Source organism: Pseudophryne corroboree, chromosome 7 (genome assembly GCF_028390025.1).
Source record: "Pseudophryne corroboree isolate aPseCor3 chromosome 7, aPseCor3.hap2, whole genome shotgun sequence".
NCBI classification, from domain to species: Eukaryota; Metazoa; Chordata; class Amphibia; order Anura; family Myobatrachidae; genus Pseudophryne; species Pseudophryne corroboree.
Genome location: NC_086450.1, coordinates 58,681,732 through 58,701,332, shown reverse-complemented (window position 1 = coordinate 58,701,332; position 19,601 = coordinate 58,681,732). Strand labels below are relative to the sequence as shown.

The following is a 19,601-nucleotide window of genomic DNA, read 5'->3' as shown; positions in this document are numbered from 1 at the left end:
AAAAGTGTCGGATCAGCATTGTCGAAAACGGGCAAAACTTGTCGGAAATGCCCGCTAATTGAATACTGACCTGTCAGAGGATCCGACAGGCATTGAATAGACCTGTATGGGCTATACAGGGTCATTAGCAAAATAATTGTGAAACAATTATAATTGTAAAAAAAAAACATGGAAAAGTGTTTATACCTATATGATATTTATATATACTGTATGTACACCTTAATCTTATCTGATCTTGATATCAAATTTTAAACACAGTGGCAGATTTATTAAGCCTGGTGAAGTGATAAAGTGGAAGGTGATAAAGTCCCAGCCATCAGCTCCTAACTGCCGTGTTACCGCTGGGTTTGAAAAATGAGTTAGGAGCTGACTGGCTTGTGCTATATCACTTTCCACATTATCACTTCACCAGGCTTAATAAATCTGCCCCACAGTTCATAGATTTATAACTTTAGGATTAGGAATGTTAAATAACTTCAGACTTAACACTAGTTAAATATTAATCACTATAGTACTTATTATTATTTATTGATTATAATTTTCGTACGCAAAGATAAAATAATCATGTACAGTAAAATCAGTATGTCACAGTAAAATGACTGGAGGACATCCTGTGGATAAAGTACATTGGGGAAAATATTTGGTGGACACTTTATCCAGGACTTTTGCCATTTTAAAATAAGCAAATATTCTTTTATCTAACTGTACGCATATTTTCTATGGATTATAAAAATATTTTGTGTTACTGAAACAATATAACATTATCTGATTTGGGGCTAAACCGCATTTGAGAGACTAATTAGTGAAGGTTTCAGACTACATGAATGAGCATCTTATGGACAGTATCCTGTTGACACATTCAAAAGGTAGACATGGGAACGGTTAGAGTTAGGCTACAAGAGGGGACGGTTAGGGTTAGGTACTATGGGGAGGGTTAGAATTAGGCCACAGGAGGGGACGGTTAGGGTTAGGTACTATGGGGAGGGTTAGAATTAGGCCACAGGAGGGGACGGTTAGGGTTAGGTACTATGGGGAGGGTTAGAATTCGGACACAGGAGGGGATGGTTAGGTACTATGGGGAGGGTTACAATTAAGCCACAGGAGGGTACGGTTAGGTACTATGGGGAGGGTTAGAATTAGGCCACAGGAGGGGACGGTTAGGGTTAGGTACTATGGGGAGGGTTAGAATTAGGCCAAGGGGGGGAGGAGGGGACTGGCGGTAGGGTTCGGTTCAATGGGAACGGTAATATTTAAGCTAAAATAACAAAAAATGTCGACCGTTTCCATGTCAACCTTTTGAATGAGTCGACCTTAAACACTGTTGAATATTCATCTGCTGACCTAATGCATGTTGACCTATTGATCGTCTACATGGGCATGGTCGATCTATTAATCCACACCCAGTATAGACATCTGACTGTCCGAATACCTACCAAGGATGATCAGATAAGGACTCCATAAAGACAAACAGATGAGCATATATCATTCTTATTCTTGGTACGAGGACCTTTATAAAACTTAAAGTCACCTTCAAACTGAAGTCATTTATATTTTGCATGGATGGCAGCCAGTGTCTTTCTTATAGGGGAGTGCGTAAGTCGTTATGAAATGTCCCTTGTATCACAAAATATACAGATGTGTCCTCATACATCCAGCGCGAAATGCCTGGTGTGAGTGAGCCGCTAGGTCCTGTGGAACTCTGCTGACATCAGGCGTTGTTTATTGCAGAAAATGTGTCTTAGTCACAATGCAATGTGCCTAGGACGCATGCGGAGACTGTGCTGATTAATGTGATATATGACACTTGTATACTGTGTGCGACTGAGTCTGTATACAGAGCAGAACAAAACTTGCATTGTAAAAAAAAAAAAAAGCTGCAGCTGCTACATTGTAGAACTTTGTATACAGATTCAGACTCAGTCGCACACAGATATACAAGCGTCATATAATATTAAGCAGCACAGTCTCCTTGTACTTCCTAGTCGCATAGCATTGCGACTAAGATCCGTTTTTTGTACCGAAAACGCATCTCTTAGCATGGTTACATAGAAACATAGAATTTGACGGCAGATAAGAACCACTTGGCCCATCTAGTCTGCCCCTTTTTTACCATATTTTTACCTCAAACCTTATTTGATCCTTAATTCTTTGTAAGGATATCCTTATGTCTATCCCATGCATGTTTAAATTGTTCTACTGTCTTAGCCTCTACCACCTCTGATGGGAGACTATTCCATTTGTCCACTACTCTTTGTGTGAAGTAATTTTTCCTCAAATTTCCCCTGAACCTCCCCCCCTCCAGTCTCAGTGTATGTCCTCGTGTCCTATTACTTCTCTTCATTTGAAGAATGCCACCCCCACAGGACTTTGTTAAAACCCTTGATATATTTGAAAGTTTCTATCATGTCCCCCCTTTCCCTTCTCTTCTCTATACTATATATATATTGAGATTTTTTAGTCTTTCTGGATGTCCTTCTGAAGACATGGCCTCCAGAACTGAACACAGTATTCTAGATGAGGCCGTACCAATGACCTATACAGTGGCATTATTACTTTTTTTTCTGCTGCCGATTCCTCTCCTTATGCAACCAAATAGCGAGTTTTAGCACACAGCAGACATGCAGAAGAAAATATACGCAATTTACCCATATCTCTGCCAGTGTCAGACTGATCTTGGCCAGATCTGTCTTCAAATGCACTGAACTGTTGTTTTGTGGGTGTGTCATGGGCGTGTAGCTCCAGTAGTCCGCTACTGAGTCATGTCTACGGGATGGGGGAAGGACACCTGTCTCACATGGGTCTTTTTCACCTACTATGGGCCTGGACCAAGTGCAAGATACTAATGACAGATGTGGGTGGAAAATCAGTGGGCGGAGCGGCTTCCCGCTTGGAGAAATACAGAAGCCACACATTAGTGTAAGGTAGGAGATAAGGCGGGCGCAGCATCACAGTAACACAGCCACTCTGCACCTATCAGTGAAATCTCATTACTGTGCTTTTTGGATTTAACAAATCGTCTTGTCACCAATATGTTTAAGCCACTAGTGCACCTTAAAGTACAATTGTAATTAGGTTTAAAGAAATTAATCTCAGTGTTACTTTATGCAGAAAGAATGTAATGACATGTTCCTCTAAACATACTGAGACTTGGGTGTGTAAGGTGCAACAGAACTTCATAGCATAAGACTGGGAGTGAGGCCTTAACTTGCACTGCTCTACTAGGAGCTGATACGCCTCTGCGTCCTTATGCTAATGCCACCAGCAAGTCTAGTGGAGATCCATGCATCCGAATGTGCAAGGACAGACGCCCTCTTGTCAGCGTCTGTAGATGCTGAAATACTGATTGGTCCATCTATAGATGCACCATCGGTCACACAATCGGAATTTGCACCCGCCCTATGGCAGTATTTCCATTTCAGTATGGCCTCCTATGTGAGCGCTTCCGCTTTCCATGACATGCCTGCATCACACCTCCGACACTACCATAAGTCACAACATCCGTCTTTTCTTGCCACCTTCATGACCTAACAGTCACCGTCCAGGAATGCTCCTGACATTTCTGGTACCATGCGTCCAAATCTGTATTGTGACTCTGTACGTACAAAAGCAGGATGCATGCGTGGAACGACTCAGGCACACGCTCAGACAAAAACATTGCTCCACTGTGTCCAATATCACTGCCACATTCAACTCAGAATCAGGCGCCTGACCTCAACCGGTTGTCCACAGCCCAGCCAATGGCAAGTGGTGGGTGTGGGATATCGCATGTGACTGGCTGAGCAGCGAAGGCGTGTCCACGTCAATTCAGTTCCCAGACATTGGGGCTCCAAGCAGAGTGACTGCTTCATATTTATGGTTTTTTTTTATCATTATTTTATTTCCCGCTGGTTAACAACTTTGGACCATGGTAACACAAAGTGAAGAACTAGGGTGTTTTGGGAAGTATTATTAATAAACAAATGCATTTTAACCCGTGTTTATATGATTTTGATAGAATCCTTTTTCCATTATACTCAGAGAAACCAGGAAGGTCCACTAAGCACTTTGGTTGTGGCTATTAATATTTGGAAGCGGCCTACACTTTATTGTATAGCTCCTCCCCTACACTGCATACAGACTCTAACATCCTATTGACCAGGCTCCATATGGCTCCCAATATAGTGAGTGCAGCCCATCTTATGATTTCCATTATAGTGTGACCCAGCACAGCCCATTACCGTGCTGAATGTACCCATGCCTTAGTCGGGTGTGGTATGGAAGGTAGATAGTAACTAGGTCGACAGTGTGCAGGTCAACCACTATTGGTCGACAGTAACTAGGTCGACAGGGTCTCTAGCTCCACAGGGTCTTTAGTTCGACATTGTCTAGATCGACAGGTCAAAAGGTCGACACAAGGTTTTTTTTTTTAAAAAATGGTGTTTTCTTCGTAGAGTGACCGGGAACCCCAATTAGTGCACAGTGTACCCTCACACGGCTCGCGAGCGAAAGATTACCATTCCAATCGTAGTCCACGTGGATCGTTAAATATGAAAAGGTTCAAATAAAGAAAAAAAACGTGAACAACTCATGTCAACCTTTTGACCTAGTTACTGTCGACCAATAGTGGTTGACCTAGATAGTGTCGACCTAGTTACTGTCGACCTAGAGACCGAATCTCGTCTTAGTCAGGACAAGCCCAGTCTGTCTATAGGGCTGAATACGTGTATATAGGGAGAGTGGAGAACCACTTCCCATTGCTAATTAATTTCTATAGAAGCTATGTAGAGCAGTTTCATCCAATTGAAGGGAATCTTATGATTGATCTTAATTAACTCTGCAATTTGCAGTAAGAGCCTACCAACACCACAAACGGTAATACAACCCAAACAAAGCTAACATTATATTAATGAAAGGAAAAATCCTATATGCTACACCTACGTTAATATACTTTTTTTTATTATAGCATTAACTAATTACACTCCGTGCCTCTGAGTTACTGTATCTTTTTTTTCGTTTTGGTACCTGTTCCAGTGTAATATTAAAAAGCAGAAGAGATGCACTGACTTCCAATTTATTGCAGCTCCAGAATTCGCTTTTGCTGTTTAATCCACACTATAAATCCAAGGTGAATATAGAAACCGGTGGACAAGGATGGATGGAACAATTTACACATGCAATATTAAAGGAGCTTTACGCTGGGGATGTAGCCGCACATTGTTAGACACACCATGCTTGCAGAGCTGTGTATATTATTTATTGCAGAGACATGAAGTGGATACTTCTGAACCAGGTCACCCCACTCACTTCAGGAAACTGGATCCGGGCGCTGTTTAACTTTAATAATTCAACTTTGTGCGTACAATGAAAGCTTCAAACATTTACTGGGTAGACTTTTTAACGCATTACGATATTCCAGCCTTTTGAAAGTGCGTAACAGTGACACACCAGCACAAAATGATATAAATGTACAGTAATAAACAGAACTTACACTGCATTTAGGGGCAGAATCTGCACTCTAACACAACAATTAATCAGCAGTAAGTTTTTATCAGTCAAGGTCAAGTTTGATAATAAAAGCAAGCATCTGACTGGTTGCAATGATTCAGTGAAATTATGCACCTAAATGTGATTTTTTTTTCTTCTTTTGTACTGTTCATTTTAGCACCCAGCTCCTGTCAAAACCTGTGCAGTCCCTTCTTACTTGCCTGGGGTGTCACTCTCTACTCTGGTGCGTCCAGCACACTTTCTATCTCACTGAGTGTGCTAGAAGCAGAGCAGAGAGCGGCAGCCCAGGCAGGAAAGCGGAACTGTGTGGGTTGTGACAGGTGCAGGGTGCTAGAATGAACACTAGTCAGTAAATGAGACCTTTCCACTGAGATCCTACTGCCTGATACCCTTCACCCTTCTGCTCGATACCATCCATCTCTCTTAGAATCCTGCACCTGACACCCACTTTCCTGAAAATCAGCTGCCAGAATAGACTGGCTAACACCTCATATACCCCCACCAAGCACCTACCCAATTTACCTTACCTCCTCACCCCTCTTTTCTCTTCAGCATCCTATTTCTCCCTTCTCCGTCCTATTCAGAAACAATCATCACACTCACAAGTTATTCTTGCATGTCCTCTTTCTCACCCCGCTCATTCATAGGGCTGCGGACACGATTTCACCCAACCTCAGCTCTCGTACAATCCCCACTATCTGTTCAGGCTCCTTGTTCCACAGCAAATCTTTTCATCCACCTCATTCTTCCAATCCCAACCTTATCAACATATTAACACCAACCTATTCCCCTTTTCCCGTGAGTGCTCTGGAATATCAGATAAGGTTGCAACAAACTATCCTCTAACCATGCACGTCTTGCAGCAACAAATGACCCTAAAAACACACAAGTCAGTCTACAAATAAATGGTTGAAAGACACTACAACCCTCTAGTTCTCCACTGTCTGAGCAACCCTCCCAGACATGGAAACAGACAAGGTGGTGGAATAGTCATTCCGCATTTTATATGCTGCACCTTTCGTGTCAAATCCCTGAAACGGTCTCTTTCTCTTACTTCACTCCAACTTCTGAGTTGCTGTCATTTATGACCCTCAGGTCCAGATTCCCAATTCTTTCACATCTTTACTAAATGGGTCATTACTAACTCATTTCAACATTCCCATCAACAATGTCACTGACTCAGCTTCTACAAGGCTTATTTCACTTACTTCCTTATGCTGGGTACACACTATATATCGGCAGAGAGTCCTTTGATGCGTACACCCAATATGCATAACGATGTCGCTCGAAGACATATACCGTCGGTCTGTTCAACTGTTGGGAGACCATGCCTGGGAAGGTTAAAATCAGCATCCATGTTCACTTTTGTACAGATGTGACCTCATACACTATTGCTGCAGTCGCGCCAAACAGCCCTCCTCGGTACACCAGGTCCAAGGCGACTTGGCTGGTCTTTTTCTGTAAAATGTGCATCTTACTCTTTGCAGCAAAACCACTTCACGGGCCTATGCGACACTTGTACATCTGTGTGTGAAAGTCTGCATCTGAAGTGCTACGATGCAGTGGCACTTGCATTTTTCAAGCCACGTTCCGTTGTGCTTCATCTGCAACTTTGTACATATTTAAAACAAATTCCTCTGTAAGTAAAAGTCACAGCCAAGTGTCTCTGTTACAGATTGAGAGGTGTTTCGCTGCATCTGCGGTGCAAATAAGACACATATTTAAAGAAAGTCGCTAAGCTGCACTGTTTGGCGCGGATCACTTGCACCAGGCGCCTTGCTCCGCATAGAGTATCGAGGCTACTTGTATGAGGACACATCTGTATGAATTCTGGAAGATGGGGGTTATTCAGAGTTGTTAGCAAACCAAAAACATATGTGAGACCGCACCCACTTTTGTGAGACCACACCCACTTTCACAGGAATGCACGCGCATTGGGGGGAGGGGGTAGCTCTTTCAGAGGTTTTTTTTTCCCGAAAGTAGCTCACACCCCAATTAAGGTTGTAGACCACTGCTCTACAGTCTTAGTCTCTACCACCTCTGATGGGGGCTATTCCACTCATCCACTACACTTTCTGTGAAGTAATTTTTCCTTAAATTTCCCCTGAACCTGCCTCCCTTCAGTTTCAGTGTATGTCCTCGAGTTCTAATACTTCTCTTCCTTTGAAGAATGTTTCCCTCCTGAACTTTATTAAAACCCTTGGTATATTTGAAAGTTTCTATCATGTCCCCCCTTTCCCTTCTCTCCCCCAAATTATACATGTTAAGATCTTTTAGCCTTTCCGGGTAAGTTTTGTGATTTAGGTCATGCACCATTTTAGTTGCCCTTCTTTGTACACTCTCTAATGTATTTATATCCTTCTGGAGATAGGGTCTCCAGAACTGGACACAGTATTCCAGATGAGGCCGTACCAATGACCTATACAGTGGCATTATTACTTATTTTTTCCTGCTACTGATTCCTCTCCCTATGCAACCAAGCATCTGACTTGCATTTCTCATTGCTTTGCTGCATTGCTTCCCTGCCTTTAAGTCACTAGAAATAGTGACTCCTAAATCCCTTTCCTCCTCAGTAGTTTCCATTATAGTACCCTTGATACCATATTTAGCCTTTGGGTTTTTGAGACCCAAGTGCATAATTTAGCATTTTGTAGCATTAAACTGTAGTTGCCACGTTCTTGACCATTTCTCAAGCCTAGCTAGGTCATCAATCATTTGTTTTACCCCTCCTGGTGTGTCTACCCTGCTGCATATCATTGTACCATCTGCAAAAAGGCATACTTTCCCTTCAATACCATTTGCACTGTCACCAACAAAGATATTAAAGAGAACCGGTCCAAGTACAGATCCCTGGAGTACTCCACTGGTAACATTTCCCTCCATAGAATGCACTCCATTTACTACAACTGTCTGTTTCCTATCCTGCAACCAGGTTCTTATCCATTTAACTGTTTTATAATCTACCCCCACGCTTTCAAGTTTATTTAGCAGTCTGCGATGTGGGACAGTGTCAAATACCTTACTAAAGTCTAGATATGCTACATCTACAGCTCCCCCTTGATCTATTATTTTCATCACAGAGTCAAAAAAAGTAAATTAGATTTGTTTGGCATGATCTCCAACCAGTAAATCCATGCTGTATTGGTTCCTGTAAGTTGTTTGATTTAAGATATTTCACAACTCTTTATTTTAGTAGTTTTTCCATTACTTTCCCTACTACTGATGTCTTACTGGTCTGTAGTTACTTGCTTCCACTTTTGTACAGTGGAACTACATTCGTTCTTTTCCGGTCCTCTGGAATGGCACCTGTATTTAGTGACTGGTTAAATAATTCTGTTAACGGTGCCACCAGCACATCTTTTAGCTCTTTTAGTATCCTTGGGTGTATCCCATCTAGCCCCATTGATTTATCCACTTTTAGTTTTGAAAGTTCTGTTAGGAGTCCGACCTTCTACTCTGTAAATGTACTTTCATCTACCTTATGTTTATGAATGTCCTTGCAACTTAACTGTGGCCCCTTCCCTTCTTCTGTAGTAAATACTGAGCAAAAATAATTATTTAGGTGGATATTGCCTTGTCCACCAAATTCTCACTCTTAAGTCTTATTATTCCTCCTTAGTAAATTGGAAATACTTAATAAAGGAAATCAAATCAGGCGCTCCAATAGTTAAAACCACACTAATCCAATATAATTAATAATTGGTAAATTATGTTTTTTCAACAGCTGCTCTCACTGGGTATTCTGAAAACCTAAATTATAAAACCAATATTGTCTACAGTATATAAACAATTAAAGAGAGCGCTTATATAATTAAAAACTGTACAATTTATTGTTACACATATAACCACAATTAAGATCCAGTATAAATGATACATTGTAAGTAAAAAGAACCACACTGTTGGAAAAACCACTGAACGTCAATAGGTGGATAGTTTGAATAAAAGAACACTTAACGTCCCATCCTGAGAACACATGTAGGGTTCAAAGTTATTGGATAGAGAAGGAGAGAAGATGTTCGGTGACCCACCTAAGTGGCAATATTATGTAACTTTGTAAAGAACAATAGAACCGTAGCAGGTCCACTTACTCCTCTCGTGATCGTTGCACAGTGCACTTTTAAAAATTTGATAATATGTACATCAACCTGGAGGTGTTAAAGCATCCTCCGTAAGCCTGTGCTTCAGCTATAGCCCCCCCACCGCTGCCTGTAATCAGCGTAGCTCACCGCTGCAGGAATACTAAGCTGCCGTTTCCAGGGCTCCTGGGCAATACGGCAATAGCAGGTGCGACGGTCACTGCAGTAGAAGTCCCGAGAAGGAATTGCCGCTGCAAGAATATGTAGATGCCGATTCCAGAGCAGCTGGACAACACGGCAGCAGCGGGTGCAGCGGTCTCTGTAGTGGGAATCCCGGGGAAGCGTAACACGGTTGATAGTGATAGATGACGTGATGGATCAGCACTGCGGCTGTATCAGTGGATCAAACAGACAGACAGGGCTCCCAAAAGTGCGGTTCCAGTCCCTTAACTCTTAACGCGTTTCTCCGACGTAGGGAATGTCGGTTTCATCAGAAGGTGATACTTACAATGTATCATTTATACTGGATCTTAATTGTGTTATATGTTTAACAATAAATTGTTCATTTTTTAATTATATAAGCTCTCTCTTTAATGGTCTATATACTGTAGACCAGGCATTCCCAATCACGGTCCTCAAGGCACATCAACAGTGCAGGTTTTAGTGATATCCAGGTTGCAGCACAGATGGTTAAATCAAAATAACTGAGCTACGAATCAAGTCACCTGTGCTGAAGCCTGGATATTACTAAAAATAAGAATTTACTTACCGATAATTCTATTTCTCGGAGTCCGTAGTGGATGCTGGGGTTCCTGAAAGGACCATGGGGAATAGCGGCTCCGCAGGAGACAGGGCACAAAAAGTAAAGCTTTTCCAGATCAGGTAGTGTGCACTGGCTCCTCCCCCTATGACCCTCCTCCAGACTCCAGTTAGGTACTGTGCCCGGACGAGCGTACACAATAAGGGAGGATTTTGAATCCCGGGTAAGACTCATACCAGCCACACCAATCACACCGTACAACTTGTGATCTAAACCCAGTTAACAGTATGATAACAGAAGAGCCTCTGAAAGATGGCTCCCTAAACAATAACCCGAATTAGTTAACAATAACTATGTACAAGTATTGCAGATAATCCGCACTTGGGATGGGCGCCCAGCATCCACTACGGACTCCGAGAAATAGAATTATCGGTAAGTAAATTCTTATTTTCTCTATCGTCCTAGTGGATGCTGGGGTTCCTGAAAGGACCATGGGGATTATACCAAAGCTCCCAAACGGGCGGGAGAGTGCGGATGACTCTGCAGCACCGAATGAGAGAACTCCAGGTCCTCCTTTGCCAGGGTATCAAATTTGTAGAATTTTACAAACGTGTTCTCCCCTGACCACGTAGCTGCTCGGCAGAGTTGTAATGCCGAGACCCCTCGGGCAGCCGCCCAAGATGAGCCCACCTTCCTTGTGGAATGGGCCTTAACAGATTTAGGCTGTGGCAGGCCTGCCACAGAATGTGCAAGTTGAATTGTGTTACAAATCCAACGAGCAATCGACTGCTTAGAAGCAGGCGCACCCAACTTGTTGGGTGCATACAGTATAAACAGCGAGTCAGATTTTCTGACTCCAGCCGTCCTTGAAATGTATATTTTTAAAGCTCTGACAACGTCCAACAACTTGGAGTCCTCCAAGTCGCTTGTAGCCGCAGGCACTACAATAGGCTGGTTCAGGTGAAACGCTGATACCACCTTAGGGAGAAAATGCGGACGCGTCCACAGCTCTGCCCTATCCGAATGGAAAATTAAATAAGGGCTTTTATAAGATAAAGCCGCCAGTTCAGATACTCTCCTGGCGGACGCCAGGGCCAGTAACATAGTCACTTTCCATGTGAGATAATTCAAATCCACATTTTTTAGTGGTTCAAACCAATGGGATTTGAGGAAATCTAAAACTACATTTAGATCCCACGGTGCCACCGGAGGCACCACAGGAGGCTGTATATGCAGTACTCCTTTGACAAAAGTCTGGACCTCAGGAACTGAGGCCAATTCTTTTTGGAAGAATATTGACAGGGCCGAAATTTGAACCTTAATAGATCCCAATTTGAGACCCATAGACAATCCTGATTGCAGGAAATGTAGGAAACGACCCAGTTGAAATTCCTCCGTCGGAGCACTCCGATCCTCGCACCACGCAACATATTTCCGCCAAATGCGGTGATAATGCTTCGCGGTGACTTCCTTTCTTGCCTTAATCAAGGTAGGAATGACTTCTTCTGGAATGTCTTTTCCTTTTAGGATCTGGCGTTCAACCGCCATGCCGTCAAACGCAGCCGCGGTAAGTCTTGGAATAGACACGGTCCCTGCTGAAGCAGGTCCTGTCTTAGAGGTAGAGGCCACGGATCGTCCGTGACCATCTCTTGAAGTTCCGGGTACCAAGACCTTCTTGGCCAATCCGGAGCCACTAGTATCGTTCTTACTCCGCTTTGCCGTATGATTCTCAATACCTTTGGTATGAGAGGCAGAGGAGGAAACACATACACCGACTGGTACACCCAAGGTGTTACCAGCGCGTCCACAGCTATTGCCTGCGGATCTCTTGACCTGGCGCAATACCTGTCCAGTTTTTTGTTGAGGCGAGACGCCATCATGTCCACCATTGGTCTTTCCCAACGGTTTATTAGCATGTGGAAAACTTCTGGATGAAGTCCCCACTCTCCCGGGTGAAGATCGTGTCTGCTGAGGAAGTCTGCTTCCCAGTTGTCCACTCCCGGGATGAACACTGCTGACAGTGCTATCACGTGATTCTCCGCCCAGCGAAGGATCCTGGCAGCTTCTGCCATTGCACTCCTGCTTCTTGTGCCGCCCTGTCTGTTTACATGGGCGACTGCCGTGATGTTGTCCGACAGGATCAACACCGGTCTTCCTTGAAGCAGAGGTTCCGCCTGGCTTAGAGCATTGTAGATTGCTCTTAGTTCCAGAATGTTTATGTGAAGAGACTTTTCCAGGCTCGACCACACTCCCTGGAAGTTTCTTCCTTGTGTGACTGCTCCCCAGCCTCTCAGGCTGGCGTCCGTGGTCACCAGGATCCAATCCTGTATGCCGAATCTGCGGCCCTCCAATAGATGAGCCCTCTGCAACCACCACAGAAGAGATACCCTTGTCCTTGGAGACAGGGTTATCCGCAGGCGCATCTGAAGATGCGTGCATTGATGTACAGACACCTTTCCTGGTTTTAGGAGATTCCTGACCAGGTCGGATAACTCCTTGGCTTTTTCCTCGGGAAGAAAAACCTTTTTCTGAACCGTGTCCAGAATCATCCCTAGGAACAGCAGACGAGTTGTCGGCATTAATTTGGATTTTGGAATATTCAGAATCCATCCGTGCTGCTTTAGCACCTCTTGAGATATTGCTAATCCCATCTCTAGCTGTTCTCTGGACCTTGCCCTTATTAGGAGATCGTCCAAGTATGGGATAATTAATACGCCTTTTCTTCGAAGAAGAATCATCATCTCGGCCATTACCTTTGTAAAGACCCGAGGTGCCGTGGACAAACCAAACGGCAGCGTCTGAAACTGATAGTGACAGTTTTGTACAACGAACCTGAGGTACCCCTGGTGTGAGGGGTAAATTGGAACGTGGAGATACGCATCCTTGATGTCCAAGGATACCATAAAGTCCCCTTCTTCCAGGTTCGCTATCACTGCTCTGAGTGACTCCATCTTGAACTTGAACTTCTTTATGTACAGGTTCAAGGACTTCAGATTTAGAATAGGCCTTACCGAGCCATCAGGCTTCGGTACCACAAATAGAGTGGAATAATACCCCTTCCCTTGTTGTAGAAGAGGTACCTTGACTATCACCTGCTGAGAGTACAGCTTGTGAATGGCTTCCAAAACCGTCTCCCTTTCGGAAGGGGACGTTGGTAAAGCAGACTTCAGGAAACGGCGAGGTGGATCTGTCTCTAATTCCAACCTGTACCCCTGAGATATTATCTGCAGGATCCAGGGATCTACCTGCGAGTGAGCCCACTGCGCGCTGTAATTTTTGAGACGACCTCCCACCGTCCCCGAGTCCGCTTGAGAAGCCCCAGCGTCATGCTGAGGCTTTTGTAGAAGCCGGGGAGGGCTTCTGTTCCTGGGAAGGAGCTGCCTGTTGCTGTTTCTTCCCTCGACCTCTGCCTCGTGGCAGATATGAATAGCCCTTTGCTCTCTTATGCTTAAAGGAACGAAAGGGCTGCGGTTGAAAAGTCGGTGCCTTTTTCTGTTGGGGAGTGACTTGAGGTAGAAAGGTGGATTTCCCGGCTGTAGCCGTGGCCACCAAATCTGATAGACCGACTCCAAATAACTCCTCCCCTTTATACGGCAAAACTTCCATATGCCGTTTTGAATCCGCATCGCCTGTCCACTGTCGCGTCCATAAAGCTCTTCTGGCCGAAATGGACATAGCACTTACCCGTGATGCCAGTGTGCAGATATCCCTCTGTGCATCACGCATATAAAGAAATGCATCCTTTATTTGTTCTAACGACAGTAAAATATTGTCCCTGTCCAGGGTATCAATATTTTCAATCAGGAACTCTGACCAAACTACCCCAGCACTGCACATCCAGGCAGTCGCTATAGCTGGTCGTAGTATAACACCTGCATGTGTGTATATACTTTTTTGGATATTTTCCATCCTCCTATCTGATGGATCTTTAAGTGCGGCCGTCTCAGGAGAAGGTAACGCCACTTGTTTTGATAAGCGTGTTAGCGCCTTGTCCACCCTAGGAGGTGTTTCCCAGCGCTCCCTAACCTCTGGCGGGAAAGGGTATAATGCCAATAATTTCTTTGAAATTATCAGCTTTTTATCAGGGGCAACCCACGCTTCATCACACACGTCATTTAATTCTTCTGATTCAGGAAAAACTATAGGTAGTTTTTTCACACCCCACATAATACCCTGTTTAGTGGTACCTGTAGTATCAGCAATATGTAACGCCTCCTTCATTGCCAAAATCATATAACGTGTGGCCCTACTGGAAAATACGGTTGATTCGTCACCACTGGAATCAGTGCCTGTGTCTGGGTCTGTGTCGACCGACTGAGGCAAAGGGCGTTTTACAGCCCCTGACGGTGTTTGAGGCGCCTGGACAGGCACTAATTGATTGTCCGGCCGCCTCATGTCGTCAAACGACTGCTTTAGCGTGTTGACACTATCCCGTAATTCCATAAATAAAGGCATCCATTCTGGTGTCGACCCCCTAGGAGGTGACATCCCCATATTTGGCAATTGCTCCGCCTCCACACCAATATCGTCCTCATACATGTCGACACACACGTACCGACACACAGCAGACACACAGGGAATGCTCTAAACGAAGACAGGACCCACTAGCCCTTTGGGGAGACAGAGGGAGAGTCTGCCAGCACACACCAAAAAGCGCTATATATGACAGGGATAGCCTTATAATAAGTGCTCCCTTATAGCTGCTTTATATATATCAAGATATTGCCATTAAATTTGCCCCCCCTCTCTGTTTTACCCTGTTTCTGTAGTGCAGTGCAGGGGAGAGACCTGGGAGCCGTCCTGACCAGCGGAGCTGTGAGAGGAAATGGCGCCGTGTGCTGAGGAGATAGGCCCCGCCCCTTTTTCGGCGGGCTCGTCTCCCGCTATTTTGTGAATACAGGCAGGGGTTAAATATCTCCATATAGCCTCTGGGGGCTATATGTGAGGTATTTTTAGCCTTTATATAGGTTTACATTTGCCTCCCAGGGCGCCCCCCCCCAGCGCCCTGCACCCTCAGTGACTGCGTGTGAAGTGTGCTGAGAGGAAATTGGCGCACAGCTGCAGTGCTGTGCGCTACCTTTAGAAGACTGCAGGAGTCTTCAGCCGCCGATTCTGGACCTCTTCTTACTTCAGCATCTGCAAGGGGGCCGGCGGCGCGGCTCCGGTGACCATCCAGGCTGTACCTGTGATCGTCCCTCTGGAGCTGATGTCCAGTAGCCAAGAAGCCAATCCATCCTGCACGCAGGTGTGTTCACTTCTTCTCCCCTCTGTCCCTCGTTGCAGTGATCCTGTTGCCAGCAGGAATCACTGTAAAATAAAAAACCTAAGCTAAACTTTCTCTAAGCAGCTCTTTATGAGAGCCACCTAGAATTGCACCCTTCTCGGCCGGGCACAAAAATCTAACTGGAGTCTGGAGGAGGGTCATAGGGGGAGGAGCCAGTGCACACTACCTGATCTGGAAAAGCTTTACTTTTTGTGCCCTGTCTCCTGCGGAGCCGCTATTCCCCATGGTCCTTTCAGGAACCCCAGCATCCACTAGGACGATAGAGAAACATGCACTGTTAGTGTGCCTTGAGTACCGTGGTTGGGAATGCCTGCTGTAGACAATATTGGTTTTATTATTCCTCAATTTGATTTTCTCCTTTCATTTATATACTTAAAAAAGTTTTGCCCCCTTTATCTACTGACTGGGCCATTTTCTCCTCAGCTTCAGCCTTTGCACGTCTGATCACTTTCTTAGCATCCTTCCGTCTGTCAGGATACACCTCTTTGTTGTTATTATTTTGAGTCTGTTTGTATTTCCTAAAAGCCATCTTTTTTGCTTTCACACTAGTTGATACTTTTTTTGTGAACCACATTGGCTTCCTTTTCCTGGTGCTTTTCCTAACCATTTTGATACAAAGGTCTCTTGCCCTTAGTATTGCACTTTTCAGTTTTTCCCACCTCTCCTGTACTCCTTCCATTTTCCTCCAGTCCACCAATGAATCACTTTAACATCTCCCCATTTTTGCAAAGTCAGCATTTCTAAAATCCAACACCTTTGTTTTTGTGTGACAGGAGTTGGATCCTGTCTTTATACTAAACCATACTGCTTGATGATCACTGGATCCCAGGTGCTCACCCACATATATGTCTGATATCTGGTCACCATTTGTAAGAATTAAGTCTAATATTGAGTCTTTGCGAGTGGGCTCCCTCACCAATTGCTTGAGAGATGCCACTTGTAGCAGAACGTGCAAAAGACCCCTTCCTATTTACACCAGGTAAATGAAAGTCTCCCATGATTATGACTTCTCCCTTTAAAGCCATTTTAGTGATGTCTATAAATAGGTTCCTGTCCAAATCCTGCCCCTGGCCTGGTGGTTTATAGATCACCCCAATGCAAATAATGTCCTTCTCCCCGGTTTCTGTGGTTTTGTCTTCAATATTTTGTATTAAAATAGCATTTATGTAATTTTTCACATACATTGCTACCCCTCCTCCTATTCTTCCCATTCTATCCTTCCTAAATAAATTGTATCCTGGTATAGGGGGTCATTCCGAGTTGATCGCTCGCTAGCTACTTTTTGCAGCCGTGCAAACGCATAGTCACCGCTCACTGGGGAGTGTATATTTGCTGTGCAAGGGTGCGATCGCATGTGCAGCTGAGCGGTACAAAAATAGTTTATGCAGTTTCTGAGTAGCTCAGAACTTACTCAGCCCTTGCGATCACTTCAGCCTATCTGGTCCCGGGAATTGACATCAGACACCCACCCTGCAAACGCGTGGACACGCCTGCATTTTTCCAAACGCTCCCAGAAAACGGTCACTTGACACCCACAAACTCCTTGCGATCGGCTGTGCAAATGGATTCTTCGTTAAATTCATCGCACAGCAACGATCCGCTTTGTACTCGTATGACATGCGTATGCAGTGCATACGCATTGCAGTGCTACGAAAAACGGCAGCATGCGATCAGGTCGGAACGACCCCCATAGCTATGTCCCAATCATGATTCTCTTTGCACCATCACTCTGTTATTGCCACAATATCCAGGTTATCTCTTGTCATTATCGCAATTAGCTCTGGAATTTTGGTGGTCATTCCGAGTTGTTCGCTCGCTAGCAGTTTTTAGCAGCCGTGCAAAAGCTATGCCGCTCCCACTGGGAGTGTATTTTAGCTTAGCAGAAGTGTGAACGAAAGGATCGCTGAGCGGCGGCAAACTGTTTTTGTGCAGTTTTAGAGTAGCTCAATACCTACTCAGCGCTTGCGATCACTTCAGACTGTTTAGTTCCTGTTTTGACGTCACGAACACGCCCTGCGTTCACCCAGCCACGCCTGCGTTTTTCCGAACACTCCCTGAAAACGGTCAGTTGACACCCAGAAACGCCCTTTTCCTGTCAATCACTCTGCGGCCAGCAGTACGACTGAAAAGCTTCGCTAGACCTTGTGTGAAACTACATCGTTTGTTGCAATTGTATGACGTGCGTGCTCATTGCACCGCATGCGCAGAAGTGCCGTTTTTTTGCCTCATCGCTGCACAGCGAACAAATGCAGCTAGCGATCAACTCGGAATGACCCCCTTTGTCTCCTAAGCTCCTAGCATTTGCACACATAGCTTTAAGAATTTTGATTGCACATCTGTTATTAGTAGCCATGTCTAGACAGTACAAAATAAATGACAAGTTTAAAAATAAATGACAAGTTTAAAAATAAATGACAAGTTTAAAGTTGAAATTACCTGTTTGGTGATGTTGCTCAGTGTTAGGTATTTGTTTTTTTTTACTAATCAGGAATTACACTCTGTCCTTTACACCAAGACTAAACCTCACTAAATGTAAAGATATAATGCACCTGACCACTGGCCAAATGATCAAAGGAGGTAAACACCAGACAGCATGCAATAATGAACTATGGCCCTCATTCCGAGTTGTTCGCTCGCAAGGCGATTTTAGCAGAGTTACACACGCTAAGCCGCCGCCTACTGGGAGTGAATCTTAGCTTCTTAAAATTGCGAACGATGTATTCGCAATATTGCGATTACAAACTACTTAGCAGTTTCAGAGTAGCTTCAGACTTACTCGGCATCTGCGATCAGTTCAGTGCTTGTCGTTCCTGGTTTGACGTCACAAACACACCCAGCGTTCGCCCAGACACTCCTCCGTTTCTCCAGCCACACCCGCGTTTTTTCCGGAAACGGTAGCGTTTTTATCCACACGCCCATAAAACGCCGTGTTTCCGCCCAGTAACACCCATTTCCTGTCAATCACACTACGATTGCCGGAGCGAAGAAAAAGCCGTGAGTAAAAATACTATCTTCATATCAAAATTACTTGGCGCAGTCGCAGTGCGAACATTGCGCATGCGTACTAAGCAGAAAAACGCTGCGATGCGAAGAAAATTACCGAGCGAACGACTCGGAATGAGGGCCCATGTTTCACTGAGCAACTTCCCCACACATGCAATGCCAATTACAAGCAAATCATTACATCAAAAAACATACAAGAGTTTGCATAAGAGAGAACTGTAGTGAGGAGATTGGGGTTGCTTTCATGGGTAAAAGGGGCGATTTAGCAGAGTTGCCAAAAGGGATGATTATCGGCTTTCAGGCCAAGGGTGGAGTATTTCTGAAAGAGCGTAGTTTGGGAACTGTTCGCGTGCTGCGGTGGTGAAGATGTATCGTGACTGGACAAATGGCACCATTGCAAATAACCAACTTGGAAACTGCGGAGCACCACCTGCCATTGATGTGAGAGGTGAACGTCGGCTACAAAGGTGCGAGAGGGCCGTCTGACACGCTACAGTGGAGCAGCTCACCATCACAACGAACCTGGGGCTATCAGACGTGTGTCTAAAGCGACAGTGCAGCCCGTCTAGCTGCTGTACGTGCTGCACACGGCGGTTACTCTGGCTACTAGCTGGTGGTCATAAAAATGTGACTCCTCCCACTGGGCGCTAGTCCTATGTTACAAGTGAGTGTAGGTTTATGACTCAAATTTCAATGAGAATCGATATGTGCCAAAGTGTTATGTTAAAAACAAGCAAATGTTTTAATATGTACAAACACTTAATGCTAAAATGAAGGACAGACAATAACCCCTAATGGGAAAACAAATCCTACCAAGCTGACAATAGGAGCCGCAGGTGTGACATGCAAGGTATTCCCGGGAAAGTTACCCTGCATCTGGCTCCTTCAGGTGTGTTTCCCAATGGTGTTCGACTTAGTCCCAATATCCTAAAAGTCCGAAAGTACTGGAAGGCAAACGCAGACGCGTATCGGGACGTCAAGGTGCCTTTTTCAA

General features: G+C 44.6%; 1 protein-coding gene across 3 annotated transcripts in view; it reads right to left on the bottom strand.

Moving 5' to 3' along the window:
* Positions 1 to 19,601, bottom strand: part of UBE2F (ubiquitin conjugating enzyme E2 F (putative)) — a 490,291-nt gene that overhangs the window by 453,310 nt on the left and 17,380 nt on the right. The gene's annotated exons all lie outside the window — the stretch shown is intronic.